We start from the raw sequence: 23947 nt of genomic DNA, 5'->3' as shown, positions 1-23947 counted from the left end.
ATGCCTGTTTGAATTGTCTTTTGCGCATAAGTCTAATGTTTTGGGCTTTTTTGCTAAACCACTTAGAGGTTTTATCAGAGCTGTAGCTTGGGGTGCACGATTTTGAGGGGAAGTGAACAAGGTGCCCACACACTGGGATCCCTGTCACACCCTACCTGCTGCCGGGGGTCTCTGGGCCCCACAGCTCCACCTGGTCTGGCCTCCGCATCCCTGGCCCCTTCGCTGAATGGCCACCTGGTCAGCACTGATGGATTTGCCCGCCAGGGGCCGTGTTGGCCAGCTTAGCTCTCCCCATGTGGGTGGGCAGGCAGTGCAGTGTGGCCCCGTGAACCTTTGATGTCCTGCCTCTGTCCGGTGGCGGTGGCAGTGAGGGCTGGGTTGCCTCAATGGGTTTTGTTCACCCCCTGACCCCTGACCCCATTCCCACCCAGTATGTGTGTGTGCAGGTGTGTGTGCCTACCCCGGGCGCCAGCAAAGGATGCAACGCCACTGGGCTTTATTACAATCAAGTGATAGCAGAAGGGGAATATGGAGAAGTGTGGCTTCTGGTCTTTTCTTCAGCGATCATGATGATGTCATCTGCAGGCGATGATGTCATCTGCAGGAGTGCCCAGGGAACTTGCTCTGTCAAGTGAAATTAGGTGATGACAAGGCTTTCAAGATGTGACAAAGATGAGCACAGAGGAAGTAGGAGAATGAAGACAATAGCCAAGCAAGGTCTGGATCCTTGTTCCTCAGCGATGTGGCTCAAATTGTAACACTTCTTTGCAAGATGCATGGCATATTTTAATTTAAGAACTAAAGGCTGCCTTTCACCTGGCTGCAGATTTTTCATTAAAGTTCAGCGAGTTTTACAAGTTGAAACTTATGCAGTCAGATGTAAGCACTGCTGAGCTCTGTGAACCTTACTCTCTGCATCCATGCTGCTTATAATGAATTGAGTATTACCATGCTATTCACTGGTACCAAGGAATACGTAAGGCAGAGACCTTTTCATCGAGCTAGGAAAGCTTGTTAAAATAGATGTTTAGCCAAGCAAACCGCACAATGGGACATCATCTCTTTAAAGGTTTCCCTGCCCCTACAAGAACATGCATTTATTTCAGCTACCCAGTTATTTCTAGTATTCAGTGGTGGCTGCAGGGTTTTTTGGGGTGGACTGGTGGGGGTGTAAGGCAGGAGGCCAACAGTAGGTGGAGCCAGAGCCAATGGCAGACACAAACACAGCCCTTAGTAGGCACAGTCAACTGATCCCAGCTTTGTCCACAGCCTTCTCCCTTCTGAGTTCTGCAAAAGCAAAACTGAGAATAAGGAGGAAGAAGCTGCCAGCCAGTGCCACACTCTGGATTTGTTGTAAGTAAGAAGGCAGGCTTGTGGTGTGTGTGCTGGCTGAGGAAAGGCTGATATTGGTGGGGCAGTGCCCTGTTCACCCTAATGGACCAGCCTCCACTGCCAGTATGATATCAGATTTCCCTTCAAAGGCAAATGGGAAGAGATATCCTTCAGAACAACAACATTTATAATTTAAAATGCTTTGGAGCTATACAATATCACCACTGTTTTGTTTGAGATCGATTGATGTAGCCCAATGGGGAGGAACCTGTGACCAGTGGCGTAGTGTGGGGGGTGCAGGGCGGGCCAGCCGCACTGGGTGCAACATCTGGGGTTAGGGCAAATCCACAGGTTAGGGGGCGCAAATCCATGGGTTAGGGGGTGCAAATCCATGAGTTAGGGGGCGCAAATTACTTGCCTTGCCCCGGGTGCTGACAACCCACGCTATGCCACTGCCTGTGACCCAAGGGGTGTGCGATTTGATGGGAGCTCAGAGGGGGTGGGTGGTGTTGACATTTCCATTCCACCTTAAGGAACAGACATGCAATTGTCACATGTCACATGTCTGTTTACATTCCAGCACAGTATGCTGGGAACTTCCATCGTGTATTGCTTTTGCTTTTAGCTGTTCTCTCTGAGATGACATGAGAGACAGACGACATGTTTCTTTGTCCTGATTTATGATTAATAAATCTGTAGTTGTGGTATGCTTCCACAAGCCTCATGCCTATTCTGTGTGCGCAGTTCTATCTGCTGATAGTGTGCCCTGGCTCAGAAGCCCATGTCGCTAATTTACGTCGGAACAGAGGTGATGGTCTTTGCAGCGGGACGGCTGGAAGGGAACGGCCCAGCCGGGGCTAGCCAGCTGGCCTCCTGGCCGTCTGCACACCAACAGGTGGGTGGGATGGGGAGTTGGAAGGAGAAAATGGCAGTGGTCTTGGTGGGAAGCCAAAATGGATGATGGAACATAGAGGGGGAAATGGATTAGACCTCTGACCAGAATGATGTGCCCTTCCCTGTACAGCCCGCTATGCAGGGAGAAAGAGAGCATGAGAGAGAAGTGGGTGGCAGAGAGAAGGGGGCACCCCCTTTTTGCTCTGGCCCTTCCCACCACTTGCTTCTGCCCCTCTCGCCACCAAAATGCAAACCCCCAAGATAAGAAGGTCCTTGACAGAATCAAAAGTTTCTTCATTTCTGGTGGAGCAGATGAGTTGTCCAGTTGATTTTAAACCCAGAGATCTTGCCTGATAGGCTGCAGACACTGCGATTCTAGGCCTAGGCAACGTGGGTAAGAAGAGCTAACCCTTGGCCTTGATTCCTCACTAGCTGAGCACACAGAGAGCCAGAGCTCAAGCCACACAGCCATGGCTGCCTAAGCCTTTTATGGCTTGGGGTGTCTAAAGCTAAAGGACCACCTCTCCCCATATGAACTTGCCCAGATTGTCGTCTGAGGCCCTTCTCTGTGTATCCTCTCGAACTAGAGAAAGGGCCTTCTCTGTGGTAGCCCCTCATTTGTGAAATGCTCCATCTCAAGGAGATCTGCCTCCTGCCAACTTGTTTCAGTGCCAGGGAAAGACATTTCCATTTTCTTGGGCTTCTAGGCAGCACCGACGACTGCGTGTTTTTATTCTGACTGTATGCTTTTAATTGAGTTTATGCAGTGGGTTTTCTTTGGTTAAAAAACCCCCAAAAGGGATTCTGGTATTCATATATTGATAAACATGCTGTGGGCGCCAGCACAAAATGGCTGCCAGGGCAGTGAAGAAAGAGATGCTGGTATCCCATACTGTCATAAAAAAAGAAAACTTCCATTTGTTTCTGTCTTTTTACTACTGTACCCGCCCCCCCCCCGTAAGTTGCTTCAGGGCTTTTTGTTGTGAGAATTGATTCATCAATTTAATACATTAAACTAACCTAACCTAACCTAACCTAACCTAACTGGTTCTGGTAATATTGGCTCCCTTTGTGCTAATCCTAACAAGGTGAACCTACCTACACAAAGCCTTTCACAAATATACACTCACATAACACATTTTTAAAACTCTCCAGGGGACACAGGAGTACGTTGACTCATTCTGTCTGGACTGACTATGTGGTCAATTTGAGAGGTCCATGAAAGATGACAGCAGGAGCCATCAAAGCCAAGAAATAAATCTAGCCTGGCTCAATATGCAGTCCCTGGAAGTGACCAAGTTAAGAGAAAATGAGATGGATGAGCAAACGATTAGCTTGGTGCTAATGCCGGATTGTCACCAAGACTAAATGCAATTTGGTATAGTCAGCACAACTGGCTGCCTTTGCATCTTTCACCTTGCAAAAATCACACCTCTTGACTTATCGGGAAGCAAGGTGGTGCCTTCTGGGGTTTGGTTTGATTTAATCTTAATTTAAATTATATAATCACACTGCTACATTGTAAGGGATTTTGTGTGTCCTGCGAGTAGCAGGACGATCCCATAGAAGCCTACAAAAGGCTGTTAATGTATTCCTAATCAGCATCCTATGATGGTCTGATTTGGCTAAAAGTCTGGGCAGTTGCTTCTCATTTAGTTTGGAGTGAAACCACCACCACCAGTCTTTTGTGGTGACAGTCTTGCAAAGCAGGTGTCAGGCGATGTTGAGCACGTTAGGCTGCAACGTGTAGCGTTGTCACTCAACCTACTAGGCACTTTCCAGTTTCACCAGCACAGCTGAACGTATGAAGCTGCCTTAAACTGAGATGGACCACGCGGATTGGTGAAGGCTGTGATAGCATCACCCCCTACACCTGAGGCCGCAGGTCAGATCAGCAGGCTCAGGAGAGGCCACATGGCAACAGAAGGGAATGGCTGAAGGAATTGTTAGGTTTCTGTTATGCCACTGTGCCGTTCTTGGAGTCACAAGACTCTGTTGACATTCCAGACTGTTGGAAGTCTCACGGGAGACGGGAGACGGATGTTGATGTTACTGGTTTCCTGTTTCTCTGTCATGTTGTTTTCTGTCTCTCACAGAGAGCAGACGCATATTCTTTTCTGTCTTGCGCAGTTAGAAATAAAGTAGCAATGTAGCACATATTTCTGGCACCTTCTGCTGCTGTCTGGGTACTCTGCACAATGGAGAGCATGCCTGACCTGAAGTCTCATTCAAAGGCTTAGGTCGTTAATCAGCGTCGGAGGAGAGCCTGGATGGGTTCCGAAGATACGGCTGGAGGAGTAGCCATTGCAGCTCGGTCGTACGGGGCTCCGATAGGAATAACCAAGAAGTGCCCCTTAGCACGTGATGCCCGAGGTAGTTGCTTCACTCTGCCCAGAGGTAGGGCCAGACCAGCCTTGGAAAGACCAGAGTTGTTGTCATCAGCACCAATCATAATCACTCTTCCTCCTCCTCCTTCTCCTCCTCCTCTTCTTCTTCCGTAGTTGCCTCATTCTGCCCAATGGTAGGGCCAACCCTGGAGGGACCAGAATTGCCATCATCACCATTCTCTTCCTCCTCCCCCTCCCCAAATTTATTATGATGGTAGCCAAGGGGAGATTTCACACCACTAATTTATATGGGTTTTAGCTCTCTGGTTGATGACTCCTACTAAGGCACCTCATTACTTGTCCTTGGGCTGTTTGCAATTGTAGTCAGATTGGTTTTTGTGCATGCCACTTCATGAATCGTTTTAAGGCAGGAAAATCAGGATCGAAATCTTAGAAACAAAGTAGGTGATGAAAACAAATAGTTGAGGGTGATGGTTTTCAAAGAATGAGAACTCCAAAAACTTTGAAACTTTCTGGCTCAAAAGGAAAAAGGTGGGTGGGTGGGTGGAGTACATTCTGAGCTTCCTTTAGGAATAAAATAAAAGGCAAGTAGGAAAAATATATTAAATTGCTTCATTCTTAAGAACTCGTGGCACAAAATGTCATTTGATGCATGTGTGTGAGTCCCATTAACTCTAATTGGAAAGAGAAGACGGGAACTGTCTGCCCCCTGGCAGATTTATCTAGCAGATCTTGTTCCCTTTTGCTTAAGTCAGTAGTTTATGTGAGCAGCAAGATTAGGAGCTGGGGCTTATAGAGCTACAAATACAGTGGAGGGAAAAGTGAATAAACAGCCACTTGCCCTAAGGATGTTTTAACTTGGGCAGTCGGATCCAGTCTTTCACTATGACTCATCCTCAGATCCCTTTGACTTCAACTTCTCTGAAGATGACCTCTAATCCAGGCTCTTTTGCCCAAGAGGTCTCCTGGCTCTTCTGCCTGCTAGAACTGGCGTTTTAGAAGAAAGTACAAGAAACCTAATGAATTTCCAAAACTCTGAACCTCATATCTGTAAAGGCTGGGGATGAGAACCGGTCTAGACTCCTATAGGTTCACAGAAGCTATCTCAGGACATTCAGTGATGCCACAGGACTGCAAAGCACTTTGTGTGGGACTTCCCTTGCAGATGATGTCCTGGAAACTGCAGGTAGTGCAGAATGCTGCATCACAACTGCTGACACGGGTGAGATGCTGCCACCTGAGGCTGCTGCCTCCCTTGTCTAATGGTAGGGCTGTGTTTCAGTCTGTGTGTTGTCTCAGAAAGTGAGAATTAGGCAGCTTCACCTTTAAATGAAAACTGTATTGAATTTCTCCCAATTCCTAGTCAGCACTTGCTGAAATTCCCTCTTACACAAGTCCCTCATGGGTCTGGTCACTCCAGGAAATGAGATAGTGCCTCTTTTGTAGGGTGCTGGTTGCATACGTCCTCACTTACCCCCCTTTGGATGGTATGACTCAACATTCGCATTAGAAAATACACCTGAAGCCTCTCTCCTTGGGTCCCTGCCTCCCAGTGCAAGTCTGGAAGTTAACACTGTTCATCACGTCCCCTGAAGTTCGCAACTGCTGGCATCTCACGTTAAGTCAGTTTCTAAGGAAACCATGAACCAAATCATTGAAAGCTTTCAAAGGTCAGAAACAACACCTGAAACCAGGCCTGAAAACTAATTGCTTATCCCCTGGGAGAGGAGGAACATTCCACCTGTCAAATCAAGTTTGTAAGGACAGGTTAGCTTGCTGCAGATGAGGCCATCGCAAGGTGGAGGGAAACAAAGTTTGATCACACCTTACAACATCTCAAAGCCAGCTGTCCTCTCCTCATCTTCTTTCCAGGGCCAAAGTAGGTGAGATATTTTTCAGGCTTGAGTGCAAACGCACCAATTTTTTTTTTTTGTCTCGGTTCATGTCTAAAGGTGCAAAAAGGTAAAGGTAAAGAACCCCAGGATGGTTGAGTCCACTCAAAGGCGATTATGGGGTTCTAGCACTCATCTCACTTTCAGGCTGAGGGAGCTGGCATTTGTCCACAGACAGCTTTCCGGGTCATGTGGCCAGCATGACTAAACTGCTTCTGGTGCAATGGAACACTGTGAAGGAAACCAGAGCGCATGGAAATGCCATTTACCTTCCTGCCACAGCGGTACCTATTTATCTACTTGCACTGGCGTGCTTTTGAACTGCTAGGTTGGCTACCACATTCACTCAAAATCTGCTTTTCTTTGAATTTTGAAATGTACCGTATTTTTCGCCCCATAGGACGCACCAAGGTTTTTTTGGGGGAAATAAAGAATTTTTTTTATCCCCCCCCCCAGGCGCTTGTGGGGCCGGCAGCGGGGAGAAGCGCTCTTCTCCCCGCAGCCCGCCTTCAGACCAGGTACGGGGACAGCGGGAAGACGCGCTGCGCCTCCCAGCTGTCCCCGGAGCTTGCGGGGCAGGCAGCGGGGAGAAGCGCTCTTCTCCCCGCCGCCCGCCTTCAGATCAGGTCTGGGGACAGCGGGAAGACGCGCTGCGCCTCCCAGCTGTCCCCGGAGCTTGCGGGGCAGGCAGCGGGGAGAAGCGCTCTTCTCCCCGCCGCCCGCCTTCAGATCAGGTATGGGGACAGCAGGAAGAAGCGCTGTGCCTCCCCACTGTCCCCAGAGCTTGCGGGGCTGGTGGCGGGGTCTCCCCACCGCCAGCCTTCAAACCACTTCGGGAGACAGCGGGATGGCGGCGTTCCGCCTCCCTCTGTCCCCCGACCTTGTGGGGCTGGCGCTGGGGCTCTCCTGAAGCCTGGAGAGCGAGAGGGGTCAGTGCGCACCGACCCCTCTCGCTCTCCAGGCTTCAGCGAAAGCCTGCATTCGCCCCATAGGACGCACACACATTTCCCCTTCATTTTTGGAGGGGGGAAAGTGCATCCTATAGGGCGAAAAATATGTTAGTTCTCCTCCCAAGCAAAAGTGTTCATAAAAATGATTTATAAAGAATAACATGCAAAAGTTCAGGGGAAATTGTTTTGCAAAGATGTGTATATTAGAGAAAATTGAATACAAACATTTATATCCAGGGAAATTTGCACTAAAATGCTGGTGAGGGCGTATTAAAAATAAATGCCCCAGACAATAGCAAAACAATGTGGAGACGTGGAGAATTGAAAATTGAAAATGTGTGCAACTCAGCAGAACTAAAATTGACAAATTCATCAGTCCCTGAAATTCAGCTTCCAGTGCAGTCTGCTTCTGAGACTGAAATGGGAGAGGTCGTCTTCTTTTTCATTTGCTTCTGGAGCAAAATGTGCAGGACTAATCCTGAATTTACTGACTTTTCAGACCTCAATATAAATTGCCAGACATTGGAACATTGGAAACAGAAGCAAAAAATGAAATGAAATGAAATGAAATGGGGCAGACCAAGAAGACTTTTGCTGATCCAACACTTTTTTTTACTTTGCTGGTTCTCTTCTAATTCTATTTTGAAACCCTGTTCTCCGAATTTCACCAAAGACCAGCAGGGTGCAAGATACTGTATGTTGGATTAATAAACTCATTCTGTTTTTGCTTTTCTGTCCACTTGTTTTTGGGTGGCTACCACTTTTGTTGGTTTTTACCTGACAAAAAAAAAAAAAAAAAAAAAGGTTGCTGGCTAAAATGTCAGCTTGTATGGTGGTAACCCTATGTGTTATATTACAAAGCCTGTCACCTGAAGATGAGATCATCAGCTCAGGACTCAGGACATTCTTAGATACCTTCAACTCAAAAGTCAAAAGGTTTACCTAGACACAGTGGATGCAAGTCTCCCATGGAAGTGTGTGTGTGTGTGTGTGTGTGTGTGTGTGTGTGTGTGTGTATTTTCTTGTGCAAAGGTCAGGGCTAAATCACCCGGTTCTATTTTTTCTAATTCCCATCTGATGCAGAAACAGCTGCCATGTGGAACTAGTGTACAAAGCTTTCGTTGTGAACACTGAAAGAAAAATATCCGTTAGTGGCAGGCATACTGCAGTCATTTATTTTCTCTAAAATTAGGCTGAATGATCAATCAAGGCTACACCTAACGAGCGGAAGCAATACCAGAATTGTAAGGCACCGTAGCAGGAAGGTGGTAACAAATGTGCAATTCAGTACAAGCTTTGCTAAGGGGAAATGCATTAGTTCCATGCATTAATTTATCAACCTCATTTCCCAATACCCCAGAGAGTATTATACCAACCTGTGTTTAAAGGCTAAAGAGATGCTGGGTTTTACAGTGAGCGTTCGCTGTTGTCAGCATCTAAGGACACATGGAAAGCCTTGCTGGATCGGGTCAAAGACCTGCCCAGTTTAGCATTCTCACTTCTGGTTCCCAGCAACTGGTTTTAAGAGACATAAAGGGACCCCTGACCATTAGGTCCAGTCGTGGCCAACTCTGGGGTTGGGGCACTCATCTCGCTTTATTGCCCGAGGGAACCGGCGTACAGATGTGGCCAGCATGACTATGCTGCTTCTGGCAAACCAGAGCAGTGCACGGAAACACCGTTTACCTTCCCGCTGGAGCGGTACCTATTTATCTACTTGCACTTTGACATGCTTTCGAACTGCTAGGTTGGCAGGAGTAGGGACAGAGCAACGGGAGCTCACCCCGTCACGGGGATTCAAACTGCCAACCTTCTGATCGGCAAGGCCTAGGCTCTGTGGTTTAACCCACAGCACCACCCGTGTCCCTTTTAAGAGACATACGGTACTGCATGCCTTTTGTGGCTAGTAGCCTTAGATAGTCTTAACCTCCACGAATTGGTCCAGTCTTCTTTTAAAGCCATCCAAATTGGTAGACTTCATCTTGTGGGTTTGAATTCCATATTTTATCTATGCTCTGTTAAAGTTATAAGTTCAATGTACATAAAATGCTGTGTTTGAATGCATTATATTTAAAACGCTATAATGGGAAATTTACTTTAGGCAAAAAAAGTTTCATTTTGGCAAAGGCGTCAGAGGTGGCTGGTATTTTCCCATTAGAGTGAGATAAGCTACGTGATGGCTCATCTCTGGAAACATCAGCTGCAGAGCTGATTTAATTTTTTAAAATTAACTTATTTATAGATACTTATTCATAGATATACAAAAATACATACCCATTACAAAGTATCTTTTTATAGTATACTAAGATAGCTAATATTTAAGACCGTTATGCAATAAGGCTTTGAAGCCCATTCTTGTGGAGAGAATTCATTTCTACATTAGGTCAAGATCAGGGATTCCACTAGACAGTTCTAACATGTGAAGAAATACTTCCGTTTGCCTGCCCTGAATTTTCCAGCTTCATCCGATGAGAGGGTGAGTTAAGCAAGACTTGATAGCTTTGCGGAATTTACAAGATTTTACTTATGATTGTCACATGCTTTTTTTCCTGATAGAGCTCCTGTGGTTTTTTTAAAAATAGTTACAGGACACCTGCAGCTCTCCACATCTTTGAGCAAGAAAGGAAAGTCTAGTCCTGTTGAATTTCTTTTTGTCATCTAGTTATGAATGGCAACACTTGTCTTTTGGCCCAAGAGGAAGTTGCTTCATACTGTCAGACTATTGGTCAATCTTGCTTAGTGTCCTCAACACTAGCCGATATGGTGGCTTTTGGATGCTTTGGCTTACAGTTGCCATAATCCCTGACCTTTGGCCATGCTGGCTGGGGCTGATGGGAGTCATAGTCCAAAGGGTTGAGGGGTACCAGATTGAGAAGGCTGGTCTACACTGACTGACAGCAGATTCTACGGGGTTTTAGATAGCTCTACCTGGAGATTGAAATTGGAACCTTCTGCATCCTCTAAGCCAGGCTCCCCCAAACTCGGCCCTCCAGATGTTTTGGAACTACAATTCCCATCATCCCTGACCACCGGTCCTGTTAGCTAGGGATGATGGGAGTTGTAGTCCCAAAACATCTGGAGGGCCGAGTTTGGGGATGCCTGCACTAAGCTATAACTTTTCCTTGATGGATTTGATCAAAAACATGTTGACTGACTCACATCAGCCAAGTTGTTATGTGGAAGTCCGTAGTGTTCAGGCACAATTAATGCTAGCCAATTTTGCTTGATAGCAATTGTTCCCAGAAGTCCACTGAGTCTCAGAAGTACAATGCTAAAGTCTTCCAAGCCCCCTTTAGCACTCTATTACTTGGCATAGAACAGTGCGGATGCTACTGTGACATTAGAGCAGGTGCAGTCTATCCCACCTTTTCCTCCATGTGGCTTGCATGGTTCTCCCCCTCCTCATTTCATCTTCACAACAACCCTCTGAGGTAGGCTAAGCTAAGATTGAGCGACTGGCCCCAGGTCACCCAGCAAGCCTCACAGCCAAGTGAGGATTCAAACCCTGGGCTCCGAGGGCCTTGTCAGGCTCTCTAAGCACTACACCACCACAGACTCTCTTCCTGTTATCTTGCTGAGAATCCACTTCCCCTATGGGAAAATCTGTTTCTTCTTCTTCTGCAATATTTCCAAAATGAGATGACTGCAGCCAAACATGGCAGTCAGAGTGGATTTCTGACTTGGCATGGCAGAAGCATAAAGCTTCCCCTCCGCCGTGACTCTCTCTCTCATCGTTTTTCAAATGCATCTCAACCTTTGGCCCATTTCGCCACGCAAGCGTAGCAGCACCTTCAAGCGAAGTTTCCATTGAGCTGCTGACAATGATGCAGAGGTCCACCTCTCCGAGTGCTCGTGTAGTTAATTTTGAAGCTAACAATGAGCTGTTTGAATTGCTCCTTTCAACAGCGCGTTGCCTTCCATTTGTCAACAGCTAAAGTTCACATGCCATCATACTGCTGGTTCACCTTTTTTTGTGAGACCCTCTCTGCAATTCGTCGCTGGCGAATAAGGTTGAATCATCAAATAATATTGCACCGCCGTCGGCAGAATTTCCTGCTCTGTTGTTTGCCGGCCTCTCCGTGTAATTAAAAATTGCATCCCACAAAAATTACAAAGAATCTTTGTCAACCTTTTTGCTCACCTTTTCAATGGAGGGTTTCTATGGAGTCCTCCTGTATCCTCTCCTAGTGCCTAAATCCATTCCTATAGGGCCAACCGACTGTCTATGGGAAGCCTGTAAGGAGGCCATGAAGGCAAATAGCTCTCGTCCTGTGTCATTCCACGGCAACTGATACTCAGAGGCAGATTGAATATAACCATCATCATGACTAATAGCCTATGATAGGCCAGCCTTGGTTGATTGGAAAATAAGGCTATTGGGGCAAATGGAGCAGTGCCACAGCAACCTCAGATAATAAATAATAATAATAATAATTGTCAGGGTTGCTTCAAGATCCTAGCTCACAGAGGATCACGCTAGCCAACGGTCATTAAGTAAAAGTCTTTATTGAGTTACAGTTTCCATTCTCAAGCTGCTGCGTGCAACCCTACGTCTAGTAGCTAGATCGGCGAAGCTCCGTCTGAATCTCCGCCCCTCGTACACCAACTTAATATCCTAGCCCTGCTCCACCTTTTCCGCCTGACTGTTCTTCTCTGGGTCCCTCTGCCCCCCTGGGTCTCTTCCTTCCGGGATTCTTCGGACGCTGACCCCCCGGACTCTCCTGTCTCCTTGCGCCGGGCTTTAGGACCCGGCTCTCTTTCCGGGCTGCCTACTGCGCCTCCTTCCTGTGCATTTGAACTTGGCGCGCGCGCCCAACCTTCCACCTTCCGTCTAACCGTTTCTTCGCTCCCAGATGGAGGTGTGGCCACCCCTGACTCGTGCCCTCCCTCCTGCTGTGAGCTGCCAGCGCTTGCCCCCTGGCTCCTTTCCTCTTCCCTGTTCTCTGGCGGTGACGCTGGACCCGATCTCCAACTGCTCTCCTCTGATTCCCCTCTGGCTCTATCTCCCTGGGGTGCCCCCCTAAACTCCCCCCTTGCCTTGGCCACTGGTGCTCCTTTCTGTGAATCCTCCGACTCACTGGAGAGACTCGGAGATCTCGGGTCGTCGTCATCGCTCATCCTTTCTTCTGCCTCCTCCCCTTCGCTCTCTGTTTCCTCCCTTGCCCTTGCCTCTGCTCCTGAACCCCTGACATCCATCCCCCCCTCGAAGCCCCCCACTCCCCCTTCCCCTCCTTCCGGTGCTGGAGCTGGGTGCTGCTGCGTCAAGGAGACGAATGTCGGGTACCGTTCGGTTCCCGTAGCGGGCCTCCCTCCGAAGTCTTCCGGTTCTTCCTCCCTTCTCTCGTCGACGACGGTCACCTCTGCTTCCATCTCTGTGCCGCCGTGCTCGAAACCTGGATCGTCCCCGAAAATGTCCATGTCCGTCTCTCCCTCGCTTCCTCCAGGCGGCGTTGCTCGGCCTGGACCTTCTTGCCACTTCCTGCGCCACTGTTCCTCTGGTTTGTCGTCCCACCAATACGAGGGTTCTGAGGCAGATCCCGAGGGCGACCCCTCCGGGGAACGGACGTCTCGTATCGGGTCCTCGTCCGAGTCGAACCCCCGGAACGTGCTGCCCGAAAGCGTGGGTGTGAAAAGCCAGTCGTCGAAAAAGTCTGCTGGCATCGGTCTATGTGGGAAGAGGGCATGAAACTCGTCTTTGAGCAGAGGTTCGTCCAAGGCGTAGTCCGGCACCCAACTGTTCGCACTGGCCGGGGTGCCCTCCCTGGCGAGAAAGTATTCTACCCCTTCTTCCCCCCATCTGGAATCCAAAATCTCTGTGACTTCGTTGATGCGCTCCTTCTGTGCCACTCCTGCGTGCCCTGTTCTGTCTCTGGCCGGACTCTGCGCCGTTCCGGGTTCCTGAAACCTGTGCGGTGCCTTGTAGGGAGTGAGCACCGATCTGTGGAATACCGGATGCATTCTGGAACCCTCCGGAAGCGCCAGCCTGAAGGCCACCGGGTTGACCTGCTCTTCGACTTGATAGGGCCCCAGTTGCTTATGCCCTAGTTTCTTCTTGGCCAACGACCTGGCCGGCACTGCGTGGGCTGCTAACCAGACCCAGTCCCCCACGTGTAGTTCTTCGCCAACCCTTCTGCGTTTGTCCGCTTGTACCTTGTATGCGTGCTTGGCCAGCTCCAGGTGGCGCCTCAGCTGATCGTGGACTTCCTGCAGTTCCGACGCGAACGCATCTGCCGTCTGCGGCTCCCCTTCCCCCAGCCTTTCCAGTCCCGGGAAGGTTCTGGGGTGCCTCCCGTTGTTGGCGAAGAACGGTGTGACCCCCGTGGACACGTGCTTCGTGTTGTTGTAAGCGAACTCGGCGAGCGGCAGGTAATCCACCCACGTCGCAGGCTGTTGATTTGCATAACACCTCAAGTACTGCTGCATGATGGCATTGACCCGCTCTGCTTGCCCGTTGGTTTGCGGGTGTCTCGCCGACGCCAGGTTGATCTTGACGTTCAGGAAGCCCATCAGCCGCTGCCAGAAATTTGAGATGAACTGCCGCCCCCGGTCGGACAGAATAGACCGTGGCAGACCGTGAACCTTGAACACGTGGTCTATGAACAGTTTGGCGGTTTGTTCCGCCGTGGCCACCTTCGCACACGGAATGAAATGTGCCATCTTGGAGAACAAGTCCACCACCACCAGCACTGCCGTCTTGCCCCTCGAGCTGGGCAGATCCGTGACAAAGTCCAGGGCCACCCTCTCCCAAGGTTCGGCCGGAGTTTGCAGCGGTTCCAACAGTCCGGCCGGCGGTCTAAGCACTGGCTTCGCCCTCTGGCAGGTGTCACACCTCGCCACGTAGTCCGCGACCTCCCTTCTCATTCCAGGCCACCAGAAATCCCTGGCTACTAGTTCTACCGTCCTCTCCTTGCCGAAGTGCCCTGCAGTGGGCGCGTCGTGCAGCTGCTGCAGCACCTTGGCGCGAAGTTCGTCTCCCGGCACGTAGATGGCCCCTTTACGGATGAGCAATCCATCTCTTAGCTGGAAACCGTCGGCCGCTGCTTTGCCCCTTTGCACCTCTGAGATCTTTGCTTGCGCGAAGGAGTCCCCCTGCAACGCTCGTCGCACCGCCTCCAGATCCACGGTTGCCGCGGCGCACGCCCACACTGTTGGTGCGAAGATGTGCATGGCGGCCGCTGGCGTTGCTTCCTCCAGATACTGTGGCTTGCGGGAGAGAGCGTCCGCCATGATGTTGGTGTCCCCCGGGACATACTCTATTCGGAAGTCGAAGTTCGCAAAGAACTCAGCCCAACGTATCTGCCTTTGGTTCAGGAACTGTGCCGTGCGCCAGTGCTCTAGGTTCTTGTGGTCCGTGCAAACCTGCACCGTGTGCTTGGCGCCGATCAGGAAGTGCCTCCACGCCTTGAACGCTGCATGAATGGCCAGCAACTCCCTGTCCCATATGGTGTAGTTCTGCTCGGACTTGCTGAGCTTCCTGGAGTAAAACGCTCCCGGTCGCCACACCCCCTGCGGGTCTTTCTGCAGCAGGACCGCCCCCACGGCTCTGTCCGAGGCGTCAGTCTCCACCCTCATCGGCTTGCTGGGGTTGACATGAAGCAGCTGCTCTTCCGACGCGAAGAGACGCTTGAGTGCCTGAAAGGACTGTTCCGCCTGCTCTGTCCAAATGAACTTCTTTTTCTTGGAGCTAAGCGTGTCAGTGATGGCCGCCGTCTGCATAGCGAAGCCCTTGATAAACTTGCGATAGAAGTTCGCAAAGCCGACAAACCGTTGGACCTCCTTCCGGTTGCGCGGGCTCTTCCAATCCAACACCGCTCGAACCTTGGCGCTGTCCATGGCGAGCCCCTTGTCAGACAGCTTGTAGCCCAGAAAATCCACCTCCGTCACGTCAAATTGGCACTTCTCCAGCTTGGCGTAGAGCCTATGGTGCTTCAGCCTGTTCAGTACTTCCTTGACGTGTTTGTCATGCTCCTGTTGCGACTCCGAAAAGATCAGGATGTCATCTAAGAAACAGACGCACGTCTTGTAGAGAAGTCCCGCCAACACGTGATGCATGAATGCTTGAAAAACGTGGGAGCCATTTTGCAATCCAAAAGGCATAACTCTATATTCGTAGGTCCCCAGTGGCGTGAACATGGCTGTTTTCCACTCGTCTCCCTCCCGCATGCGAATGAGGTTGTACGCACCTCGCAGATCCAATTTGGTGAACACTCTGCCCTTCCGCACCTTTGCGAGGAGGTCGTCAATTCGGGGCATGGGGAAGTCCGACGGCTTAGTCACACTGTTCAAGATCCTGTAATCCACTACGAGCCTCTTTTGGGGCGTATCCCGCTTCTTAACGAAGAACACCGGGCTGCCTCCCACCGCCTTGGACTCTCGGATGAAACCGCGCTCCAAATTATGATCTATGAACTCCTTGAGTTCTTGCAGCTCGTCCTCTGACATGGAATACAGTCTCCCCTTAGGCAGCGCCGCCCCTGGCAGCAGGTCAATCTTGCAGTCATATGGCCTGTGAGGGGGTAGCCTGTCTGCCTCCTTCTCGCAGAAAACTTCCAAAAATTCTGCGTACTTGTGGGGAATCGCTTGCAGCGTGCCTAGCAGTAGCTGTGACTCCTCTTCCTCTCCTTCCTGCCTGGGCACGATGCAGTGTTCAGCACAAAAGGAAGAGCCGAAGGTCAGCTGCCTCTGGTACCAAGCCAGCGTTGGGCTGTGTTTGTCCAGCCAACTCATGCCCAACACAATGGGCGTGTCCGACAATTGAGTGACGTTGAAGCTGATGACTTCATGGTGATTCCCAAGTCGCATCACCATCGGTGGCGTCTGCTGCACCACTTGCCCTCCTAGCAGCTCCCTGCCATCCACCGTGACCACCTGCAGGGGCAGTGTGGCCGGCAGCAACTGTATAGCATGCTGGTTGACAAAGCCCTGCCCCATAAAGTCCGCATTGCTGCCTGAGTCAATGGTGATTGGCACGTCCATGGTGATGCCATTGGGCAGCTGGAGCGACGCGGTGAGCCTCACCACTGGTTTGGGCGGGAGGGGGTTCACGGGCTGTAAAATCTCTGGGGACTGCATCATTAATACGTCTGGCTGGGCCCCAGTGCCTCTTCCTCCAGCCAGACAGCGTCGTTTCCCTGCTGTGGTTCTCCTTGCTGCGTTGCTGCAGTCGCCATTGCTGAGGCTGCAGTGAGCTTGTGGAGCCTCTGGGGACACTCTTTCGCCATATGCCCTGGCTCCTCACAGACGTAACACTTCCTGTTCCCTCTAGGAGGCTTCGCTTTCACTGCTGCTGGTGCTAGGGCTCTGGTTGCTGACTGAGCCCTGGCACCTCCAACCTCCATCGGTTCAGCTCCTCCCCCTGGCGGAGGCGTGGATTGCGTACGTGCTGCTTCTCTGGGAAAGAAGGAGGAGCCCCTGGCTGGTTCGCGCCCTCCACGCCCTTCGTCCCTGCTCCACGGACGTCCTTCCAGCCGTACCCCCACTGCCAGCGCCCTCTGCACGACCTCCTGGGTGGTCCGGGGTCTCTCCCCCCTCGCAATCTCATCTTTTACAGAGCTGTTTAGTCCCTCCCAGAAAAGGTCTCTTACAGGGGTCGCATCTCTGTCCCATTCTAGGGCACTGGCCAAGGCGAAAAAGCGGGCATGGTACTGCCGTACGCTGGCCCTTCCCTGCTTCAGTCCATGAATCTGTTGCCGAGCAAGATCCACGTCAATGCTTGATAAAAAACACGCATCCATCGCTTTAATAAAGGCATTCGCATTTTGGAGCGCCGGATCGTTATCCCTCCATAAATTGCGCAGCCATGCTCTGGCATCCCCATGCAAATAAGACATGATGAATCCCACTTTCTCTTGCTCATCTCTAAAATCTTTACTCAGCAGTTGCAGTGCACACAGTATGTCTGCTTTAAAATTGGGATACTGTTGCAGGTTCCCATCGAAGTGAGAGACCAGACCGCCTGTGCGTCTCCCCAACCCAATCCCCTCTGGTTTGGGTGTCTGTTGCCCTTGCTTCGTAAGCACTTCCAACCTGACCTGGAGATCCCTGTAGGCGGCAGCTGCGTCCTCCTCTCTCTTCCTGGATGCGAGAGCCTCGGCATTCAGCTGTGACACTGCTTCTCTGAGTTCCGCTATCTGCTGTTCAGCCGTCATGTCGGCTGCCGTTCGTGAGCTCACTAGTAGGCACCTGCTTCTCTCCTCTCCTCGAGGCTGTAGATGCCCACAATACAGTCAGACGGAGCTTACTGTCAGGGTTGCTTCAAGATCCTAGCTCACAGAGGATCACGCTAGCCAACGGTCATTAAGTAAAAGTCTTTATTGAGTTACAGTTTCCATTCTCAAGCTGCTGCGTGCAACCCTACGTCTAGTAGCTAGATCGGCGAAGCTCCGTCTGAATCTCCGCCCCTCGTACACCAACTTAATATCCTAGCCCTGCTCCACCTTTTCCGCCTGACTGTTCTTCTCTGGGTCCCTCTGCCCCCCTGGGTCTCTTCCTTCCGGGATTCTTCGGACGCTGACCCCCCGGACTCTCCTGTCTCCTTGCGCCGGGCTTTAGGACCCGGCTCTCTTTCCGGGCTGCCTACTGCGCCTCCTTCCTGTGCATTTGAACTTGGCGCGCGCGCCCAACCTTCCACCTTCCGTCTAACCGTTTCTTCGCTCCCAGATGGAGGTGTGGCCACCCCTGACTCGTGCCCTCCCTCCTGCTGTGAGCTGCCAGCGCTTGCCCCCTGGCTCCTTTCCTCTTCCCTGTTCTCTGGCGGTGACGCTGGACCCGATCTCCAACTGCTCTCCTCTGATTCCCCTCTGGCTCTATCTCCCTGGGGTGCCCCCCTAAACTCCCCCCTTGCCTTGGCCACTGGTGCTCCTTTCTGTGAATCCTCCGACTCACTGGAGAGACTCGGAGATCTCGGGTCGTCGTCATCGCTCATCCTTTCTTCTGCCTCCTCCCCTTCGCTCTCTGTTTCCTCCCTTGCCCTTGCCTCTGCTCCTGAACCCCTGACAATAATAATAATAATAATAATAATAATAATAATAATAATAATAATAATAATAATAATAATAATAATAATAATAATTTATTTATACCACGCCCGTCTGGCTGGGTTTCCCCAGCCACTCTGGGCAGCTTCCAACCAAATATTAAAAACAATACAGCATCAGACATTAAAAACTTCCCTAAACAGGGCCGCCTTCAGTTGTCTTTTAAAAGTAAAACAGTTGTTTATTGCCTTGACATCTGCTGGGAGGGCGTTCCACAGGGCAGGGGCCACTACCGAGAAGGCCCTCTGCCTGGTTCCCTGTAACTTGGCTTCTCGCAGCAAAGGAACCGCCAGAAGGCCCTCGGTGCTGGATCTCAGTGTCCGGGCAGAATGATGGGGGCGGAGATGCTCCTTCAGGTATACAGGACCGAGGCCGTTTAGGCCTTTAAAGGTCAGCACCAACACTTTGATGCCTGTCTTTTCACATACAATAGCCATCGTAGCTAGTAGCCATTGATGGACATCAGGGGTGCCAACTTGAATAAAATATGGGGGGGGAGGTAAGCCCCACCCCACATATTCGATCACATGATGCAGTGCAGGCACACCATCAACTTTGCGGGGCCCACCCCCTAAAGTATTTTATTGGCGGCCCTGAAGACCCCTTGGCCCCTAGGTGTTGGCTCCTATGATGGCTGTATTCTACCTCCACTATCAAAGGCATTATGAATACCAGTTGCTGTGAATCTGCTTGTGGGTTTCCCACAGACATCTGGTTGCCCACTTTGAGAGCAGGATGCTGGCCTGGTCCAACAGGCTCAACTTATGTCCTCATGTGCTTGTCACCTTCCTCCTCCTTAGTCTCAGTGCTGCCAGTGTGGTGTAGTGGTTAAGAGCGGTAGACTCGCAATCTGGGGAACCGGGTTCGCGTCTCCGCTCCTCCATATGCAGCTGCTGGGTGGCCTTGGGCCAGTCACACTTCTCTGAAGTCTCTCAGCCCCACTCACCTCACAGAGTGTTTGTTGTGGGGGAGGAAGGGAAAGGAGAATATTAGCCGCTTGGAGACTCCTTAAAAGGAGTGAAAGGCGGGATATCAAATCCAAACTCCTCCTCCTCCTCCTCCTCCTCCTCCTCCTCCTCCTCCTCCTCCTCCTCCTCCTCTTCTTCTTCTTCTTCTTCTTCTTCTTCTTCTTCTTCTTCTTCTCTTGCAGAATTCATCTGGGAGGAGGGTGGGCTCTGCCTGTCATTGACTCTGGCTCTGCTTTCTGTGGGTCTCTCTGCCTTCCACTCCACCCGTCCAAATGTGCACCAGCCACCATTGCCTCCCATTAATAACCTTCTCTGGGGGTACACACTCCCCCTGTTGAATTTCAGCCTGCCGTGCTGCTGTTGATGCCTACCTTGTTTACATGCCCAGAGTCAAAAGCAGCAGAGGGAGGGAAGTCTGATTGCAGCTGCCTCCTCTAAGCATTTAAGAGCGCCTTTGCTTTATAGCAGGAGCAATAAAGTAAGTCAAACAGGAGAAGGCTGGGGAAGGGGGGGTGGGAGATGGAGGGAGAAAGCTAATGGGCGAGAAGAAAATAGATTAATTAGTTGCTGCTGCTTCCTGTGGCTGCAGGCACCAGCAATCTCCTGTCTGACTTGGAACCTGCATCCAGATAACAAATCCACCATTAATAAGGCAACTCGCAGGTAAGTCTATCACGGGGGCCAGATTAGCGGAAGTTTAATGGCCCGTGAGCTCCCAGCGCATTGCATATGGTTTCATTATATGGGACGGAAATTGAAAGCAGTGGCAAGGAGGAAGCGGGCGGAATGACAAGGGAGTGGCGGCTGAGGAAATAAGATTGCATGTCGGGTAACAAATGAGAAAATATACTGTCTCCAGGGCTTGGCAAGGAAAGAACGGGATGGGGTTGCCACAGCTCAGATTTGTCTTTCTGTTCACGGCTCCATCTCGCCTCCGTAATTACAGGCATTGCCCATCCTCCGGGCTTCTCCTTGATCACAGTTCCAATTTCCCCTTTCTCAATCCCATCGCCCCCTTTTTCTTCACGTGTGCAACTTTGCATGGGCAGTGAAGCTCACACCGAGAGCATAGGAGATCCCTGTGAGATCTGCAAGGTTCCCATCTCAGTCCAGCGTTCTCTTTCCAGCAGCGTCCAATCAGATGCCACTGTGGCGATCACACAGGGTCCCCGGATGTTTCACCATCTATTGATCCCTGTGCCACCACTTTATTTCTCGCTGCCACCACCCAGGCCCTACCTGGTACAATACTAAATCCAGTCAGGGTTAAATTGGAACATAAACTTATGTTTATTTATTGCAGTTTAACAAGCGTGTGGTTTCATAAATGGTATCAGTCCATTACAATCATGGGGTGCCTATCCAGACCTATAACTTCCGCTACCTGCTCTCACTCAATAACCACCTCTCAGATATTTACTTGTCTTCCTAGCTCCTAACTGTTCCTGACTCATCTTATTTCGCTACACTAACTCAACCTACCCACAGACTCTATCCCAATTCACTCCAACCAACCACCCAACTCCCAACGAACTCCTCCCTTCGCCCCTCCCAGAGCTGGTTTTATAGTCCCTCTGACTCCACCCCCCTGGGTTCTGATTGGGTAACCTGTTTAACTATTTCACCTCCAGCACTCTCATATGTTAACATCACGGCCACGAAGCCCACAAATAGGGCACAAAGGCATCTGCCCCGCCCTGTTGGTTTGGTATTCTGGAGGGCGCAGCTTGGCAATACCTGCAGGCAACATGATCATGTGGTCATGCAGAGAAAAAAAGGAGTGTAACAGGGAGGCTCTCCAGCTTCCACAATTTGCTGCATTTATGTTCTTTAAATATTTGATTTCATATTATTTACTGTCCACACTTCTTCTCCAGTTCAGGAAAGCAAACGTTATCTGGAATCTGGAGGCTCCAACCCTCTCATGGTCCTTAGCCAGGCCCTTATCAAAGTGTGTACTGAGATGTCCTTCCATTTCCTCTTTAAGTTGAGGTTCCTTTATTGCAGGGGGTTGGACTAGATGACCCTCAGGGTCCCTTCCAACTCTACAATTCTATGATTCTGTGTATTGCTAGCTGGGCACTCTACTGGCAGCCTTGAAGTGCTTGCCTGACTCACTATCTCTATAGCTCCTATGTACATTTTTGTACATAGTTTCCCCTAAGGCACACATTTTTGTAAAGCAATTTCCCCTAATATAATGCATTTTTTTTGTATGTTTTCCCCCAACAAATATATGCGTATATATGCACACTTTACTACATGCATTTTGGTGCACATTACTTGACTGGAGAACGGCATTGCAAAATTCAGAAAAGCATGGATTTCAAAGAAGGGCTATATTTCAGTTTGCATCGTGTTTCAGAAAGTGTGAATTCGGTCCACAAAATTAAACCCAAAATGCTAAATGCATGGCTCCTGGTGTATCCGAACTGTGCATCTGAGCCATGGGGGACTATTAACAGAGGCTCCCATGAAGATGTCGGTGATTGTGCAGGGCAATAAAGGCTAAGGCACTCTTTGAGGTATCTTGGACCCAAGTTGATTAGGTAAAGGTAAAGGTACCCCTGCTCGTACGGGCCAGTCTTGACAGACTCTAGGGTTGTGCGCTCATCTCACTCTATAGGCCAGGAGCCAGCGCTGTCCGCAGACACTTCCGGGTCACGTGGCCAGCGTGACAAGCTGCATCTGGTGAGCCAGCGCAGCACACGGAAACGCCGTTTACCTTCCCGCTAGGAAGCGGTCCCTATTTATCTACTTGCACCCGGGGGTGCTTTCGAACTGCTAGGTTGGCAGGCGCTGGGACCCTGTAAATATATACAGGAACCTTTAACCTGCCCAGTAGCATTCTGGCACCTAGTACAAACTTTTGAGCACTGGAGTTATGCACTGGCGATAGTCTGTCCCCATCAAGAGTCTAGCTGCAGCATTTTGTACCAGCTGGAGCCTCCAAAAAGAAGAAGAAGAAGAGTTTGGATTTGATATCCCGCTTTATCACTACCTGAAGGAGTTTTAAAGCGGCTAACATTCTCCTTTCCCTTCCACCCCCACAACAAACACTCTGTGAGGTGAGTGGGGCTGAGAGACTTCAGAGAAGTGTGACTAGCCCAAGGTCACCCAGCAGCTGCATGTGGAGGAGCGGGGAAGTGGACCCAGTTCACCAGATTACGAGTCCACTGCTCTTAACCACTACACCACATGTGGCCCAACAGTAACCCCACATAGAGCACATTGCAATAATCAAATATTGAGGATATCAATTCATGAATGTCACAAGTCCAGGTTCCCAGCTTGATAACACAGTAAGCATAGGTAATTAAAAAGGAGGATTTATTGCAAAAACAGATAGCTCCGGATGGCTCTAACAAAGCCTCCAGCATCATCACCCAGTGAGAGCCAGTGTGGTGTAGTGGTTAAGAGCAGTGGACTCGTAATCTGGTGAACCGGGTTTGATTCCCTGCTCCTCCACATGCAGCTGCTGGGTGACCTTGGGCTAGTCACACTTCTCTGAAGTCTCTCAGCCCCACTCACCTCACAGAGTGTTTGTTGTGGGTGGGGGAGGAAGGGAAAGGAGAATGTTAGCTGCTTTGAGTCTCCTTCAGGTAGTGATAAAGTGGGATATCAAATCCAAACTCTTCTTCTTCATCATCACCCGATAACCCTTCTGAAGACCCCTTCCAGTATCTACAGAAGATATTGAACTTACGACCTTTATGTCTCTTGTTTTGCTTCCTATCTAGCAGCCCTCCCATTTGCCGACTTCGGACCCAGTGGGTCAGATCCAGCCTCTTCCTGTTCTGAGGAACTGTCTCTGTGTCTGTTCACACCTGTTTGAGCTTCCTGTGAGCTTTGGCTGTGTTCCAGCCTGCTCTCAGCTACTGCCATATCATCCTGCCATTCAACCAGAGTCTGCAGCTGTCGGCTCTCTCCTGCCTGAGTAAAATCTAAGCTTCTCTGTTCCTGGCTGCTTTCTGCAGTTGGCTGCAGACCTTCACTTGGAGTTGGCTTATTCCTGACAATGAATTATCATGATCAGACCATCCCAAGAATGGCCATAATTGGTGTAGCTGCTATAAGGCACTCCTAGCCACTGAGGTGTGAAGTATAGTTGGTTAGAGCATGGTGCTGATAAGGCCAAGTTTGCAGGTTCAGTCCCCAAACTGCTGAAGTGTGTGGCCTTGGGAGAGGGTGTGTGGTTGAGGAAGGGGTGTGGCCAGGGCAAGAGTCTCAATGGTCAGATAAAGAGGCCTTTGGCTCATGGGCTTGAGGTTACCCACCACAGATTTTAGGAATATAGAGCAGACAATTTGGTGGTTGCAGCAGTGCCTCCTAACATCTTGCCTCAGCATAATCTACCAGTGCCTCTTGAGATGGCTGCCTCCCTCTTCCTAATGTTATGACTGGTGCTGACTGAAGCGTTGCTCTCTTGTGATCCTCTCCCAGGCTTCTCCAGCAAATGTCTTCCTCCCCACCCCTCGGAAAAATAATAATAATGAATTATTTCCTGTTAACCTTGTTTTTCATTTG

The 23947-nt window shown here is 50.2% G+C and overlaps 1 long non-coding RNA gene across 1 annotated transcript in view; it reads right to left on the bottom strand.

Annotated features, from left to right (window-relative positions):
* Positions 1–23947, bottom strand: part of LOC144329233 (uncharacterized) — an 88233-nt gene that overhangs the window by 7040 nt on the left and 57246 nt on the right. The window lies entirely within an intron of this gene.

Source organism: Podarcis muralis, chromosome 11 (assembly GCF_964188315.1).
Source record: "Podarcis muralis chromosome 11, rPodMur119.hap1.1, whole genome shotgun sequence".
In the NCBI taxonomy this organism is placed as follows: Eukaryota; Metazoa; Chordata; class Lepidosauria; order Squamata; family Lacertidae; genus Podarcis; species Podarcis muralis.
Note: the sequence above shows the minus strand (reverse complement) of the source record. Positions and strands in the feature narration are given on the sequence as shown.